Consider the following 5,128-nt stretch of genomic DNA (forward strand, 5'->3'; position numbering starts at 1 on the left):
AACACATATTTTAAAGCACTAAACCAATTCATTTGGCACACTTCTTTGAACACATGTGCAGTCATCCCCATGGCTGTGGAATGCAATGTCTTCTTCCTCTCTAGATGCTGACTCATAATATACTCTTTCCTTTTAAACTGAAAGACTGCTGTTTTTGCCCACTCACTTGCGTGGGCTTTTCTTCACAGTTATAGGCTGCTTTTACATTAAACTTAGAGTCTATACACTGACCTACCCAATGAACCAGCTGCTACTGTTTTCACCTCAGACTTCCCCCATAAATCCTCCATCATGTTTCCTCTTAGCCACCCAAATGTGGCCCCATGCATGGCCCTTTATTGTTTCATCCAGTGTCCCCATCCTGCCATGCTTCATTTTACCTGAAATCAAAATATTCAATAAAACTGAAGTGGAGCAAGTGATATTAAATTAATGGAGCATTGGAAACATTCTGGGCAGATAATTTCTTGGTGAGGTCTGTTGTGTACCTTTTCACACTGAGACAATAGCTCTGTCCAAATCCTAGTCAGCTGCATAGATAGAATTTTTAAGTATCATTATTCAAGTGTACAGGCAATTCTAGAATGTGTTAAAATTCAAAAATAAATCCAAGATGGCAATGTAAACATATGGCTATACGTATAAAATGATCTATAATTTTTTTTATTTGTAATTAAAATCAATTTTAGTTGTTTACAGCTAAATTAGCTTATTAGCTTAGCAACATGCTAATGCCAAACTCCACACTGACACATTGGCTGGACCAACCTGTTTTTTTTAGTTTTATTTAAATGTTATTGAGCTTTTTATTTATTTATTTATTATTTTGACCATGCAGTTAAAATTAAATAGGTGCTGTACTTGCCTTGAAAGGAGCATGTGAAAATACAACTTCAAATCAGTCAATTTTTTATATGCCACAAACCCCTGAAAAAAAATTTTTGGGTAACATTTTAGATTAGGGAACACATATTATTAGTGAGAATTGGTCCTTAAAATAAAGTGTTACCGATTGTTCTTGTCTGAGAGACCCCTATTCTAAGACTTAAAAGGCAGCTATATAATTTTTTCATGTATGAAGACCCAATTTATACTGTAAAATTAACAACAACAACAATAATAATAATAATAATGCATAAATATTTGGAAATATTTAGTTACTATTATTTTTTTTACTTTTTTCTGCTTACAGTTTATCTTAAAGTGTCCTTGTTACAATGTAATTATACATTTAAGTACTGAGTAATATTAATTAACTACATGTACTTTCTATATGGTTAGGGTTAGGATCAGGGTTCAGCTTGAGGTTACTTGCATGTAATTATGCATAATTTATTGTTATTATAATAGTAAGTACATTTAATGAATAACAAGGACACCTTAAAATAAAGTGTTATCTTTTGTCCCTACTCACTGTAGTACTGTAGGCTACTGTTGGATGTATAGAATGTAATTATTTGATTATTATTATTTTTATTTTTTGTATTCATTTAGTTTAAACTTTTACATTGTTTTTCTTAAACCTTTTCCACAAAACTGCTAGTATTTGCTTGCAGCCACCTTTTAAAAGCCCTGACTGATGCTGCCTAAGAAGAAAGTTGTCTATGTAGGCAGTAGACAACAAGGCACCTCACTAGATTTTGGAACAGAGCTCATGTGTGCCAACTTCAGTGTCTCCCCCCCAAACGCTTACTTATCCTCTTCAAATGAATACAAATGAATGTTTTCATTTTGAGCCGAACAGTGAAGTATGTTATCACAGGCCTGCTTTCCTCCACGCAAGAGAAGAGAAAACAAATACAGATTCAAACCGTTTTCAAAAATGACTAAATTGTTTTAATGTTGAAGTTGTGTGCAAGAATGATGGTGTGATTAATATGGCCAGCTCTCATCCGACAGCTTTATGACGTGCCTCAGTTACCACCAGATCAAGAGGTCATGACCTCACATGTAACACTTGATCATTAGACTAATAACTTACATCATGGAGAAATTTTGTATTGTTTAATTTTATTCCCATAAATGATGAATATTTTATATAATAAATACATTATTGTGCAGTTTAATTCCAGAAGTTTTTTTCCCCTCACACATTTCCCAAGCTGTTTGCTGTTACGCAAACTCTTTTTATAATAGTATTATAAGATAATAATGAAATCAAATAATAATCATTCTGAATTAAACGATATTTTTATAGTAAAATATGAACCTGTAAGAAGAAACTGGTCAGTTGGAGTTTTTAAAATGATCTGATAATCTAATTTTCAAGGAATTCAGACTCATTCCAGGAACATGTCAGAATTGTCTGTGTTTTTTGGGGGGTAGTGGGGGGGGGGGGGGGGGGGGGTCCTAAATGTTAAATGATCACATTGCAATGGAAATGTTTATATGACTATTATGGTGCTATAGTACTGCTGCTTGAGCTGAGTGTATGGGGAACAGTGAATTTGGTTTCATAAAATGTGTCCATGATTAAGAAAGGCCAAATCTTTTAAAAATCAAGATTTTCAAGCATTTTTCAAGTTCTTTTTATATTCAGGTTTTTATATAGTTCTGAAAAACATTTATATCACTGTCAAAACTTTCAATTTAATGACATGAAAGTCTTGTGTTGGAATCATCAAGTAAAATGAACATTTTCTTAAAGTTTGAAGTGTACACATCTTAAATGTTTGTAATTACATTTTCTTAATTTCTTCCTTTTATTAAAAACAAATGTCAAAAAAAATATTCATTCTAATATTATAATATCATAAATTTTTAAGGGAATCACACACCACATGACAGTTTACAACCTAAAAAAAAAATTATCAAATTAAACGGCATTTCAAGAGAATGCCCTCCACTAATATTGCCACCCATGGTAAATATGATCAAAGGCGGCTGTGAAAATAAATATGAGTTGTTTATCCTTTTTATCTTTCATTCAAAAAATTCACAAAATTCCAACCTATCATTAAAGTAAAACAATTGAAAATGGGGGAAAATATCATTGTGAAATAAATGCTTTCTTTAGTTCATGTTGGCCACAATTATTGGCACCCTATTATTGCAACGTCCTTTTCCCTCCGAGTTTTCTCTTATAAGGCCTGAAGAGTTTGGAGAACACCTGATAAGAGATCAGAGACCATTTTCTTCATACAGAATCTCTCCAAATCCTTCAGATTCACAGCTCCATGTTAGTACTTCTTCTCTTCAGTTTACCCCACTCAATTCCTGTAGGGTTCATGTCAGAGGACAGGGACAGCCATGGTAAAAGATTCATTTTGTGCTCAGTGACCCATTTTTGTGTTTATTTTGATGTTTGTTTTGGATTGTTGTCCTGGTGGAAGATCCAAACACGGCCGATTATACGATTTCTAACAGAGGCAGTCAGGTTTTGATTTTTTATCTCTTGGTATCTGATAGAATCCATGATGACATGCATCTGAACAAGATGTTCAGGACCTCTGGCAGAAAAACAGGCCCACAACATTAAAGATCCAGCAGTATATTTAACCATGGACATGGGGTACTTTTTTATCCCTGTTTGTACTAAACTCATCTGGTGGGTTTGCTGCCAAAAAGCTTTTTTTTCAGTTTCATCTGACCATAGAAGCCAGTGCCATTTGAAGTTCCAGTCGTGTCTGACAACTGAATTTGCTGGAGTTTGTTTTTGGATGAGTGAGGAGAATTTTCCTTGAAACCCTCCCGAACAACATAGGGGATGTTTGATATATTTTTTTTAGGTTCCTGACCCCAAGACTCAACTAATCTCTACAATTCTCCAGCTGTGATCCTTGGAGAGTCTTTGACCACTCAAACTCTCCTCCTCACCGTGCATTAGGACGATATAGACACGTCCTCTTCCAGGCAGATTTTTAACATCTTTAGTTGATTGGAACCTCTTAATTATTACCCTGATGGTGGAAATGGAGATTTTCAATGCTTTAGCTCTTGTCTCACAGCCACTTTCTATTTTGTGATGCTCAACAATCTCGTTCTGCACATCAGAACTATATTCTTAGGTTTTACTCCTTGTGATGGATGATTAAGGGAATTTGGCTTTTGTGTTCCTCATATTTATAATCCTGTGGAACAGGAAGTCATGACTTGATAATTTCATGCTCCTAGTCACCCTGGTGTGCTAAAAAATTTTTAAATATGAATGGGAATATACTTCAGAGATATTTTATTCATAAGAATTTCTAGGGGTGCCAATACTTGTGGCCAACATTCATTGGAGAAAAACATTTATTTCATCGTGAGATTTTCTCCCCACTTTCAATTGTTTTACTTCAATGATAGGTTAGAATTTTGTGAATTGTTTTGAGTGAAAGATCAAAAGGATAAACAATGCAGATTTATTTTCACAGCCGCCTTTACTCATATTTATCAAGGGTGCCAATATTAGTGGAGGGCACTGTATGTATATATATATATATATATATATATATATAATAAACCATGTGTTGTTTGCTGAGTATCCATTATGGCTCATTTAGTATGATATAAGAGAATATGAATTTAATACTCAAGGAGAAAATAAACATCTTAATTTTATTCAGAGGCCCAAACTGAGCAAAAATTTACAATTTGGTGCAGTTGCTGATATTTATATGGCCAAAGTATATAAATATCAGTGGTCAGTCATAATAAGTAAGATAATATTTAAATGCTTTTTATGATCAAAGCTGGGGGCTAAATATAATACAATGGAATACAGTGATGACTGAGAGATGTTTGAGTACAAATGAACTTTCCTCAAAATCCTCAAGTATCATATTTAATACTGACTTTTTAAACATATATTTTTTGAAATTATATATGGATTATCAAGTAAATGGAAAAATTATCAAATGAAAGTATTAATATTTAAAAAAGTATTCTTACATCTACTTATAAAAAGAACTGTAAAGATTTCACAGCAAAGAGGCATGCATACCACAGCCGGAAGAGGGATGTTTTAGAGTAATATTAAAAGATTTTTACTTGCTAAAAAAGTATGAAGCACCAATCAGAAAGCATGTAATATATTGTGTACAAGATATTTCTCCAGCAATTAATTTTTTTCTAAGACGACCTAGAAATTGTGAATGATACAGTTGGCTTTATAGAGTAAAAGTCATCGTATAAAAGAATTGCATTT

This window comes from Barbus barbus, assembly GCF_936440315.1.
Source record: "Barbus barbus genome assembly, chromosome: 26".
NCBI lineage: Eukaryota > Metazoa > Chordata > Actinopteri > Cypriniformes > Cyprinidae > Barbus > Barbus barbus.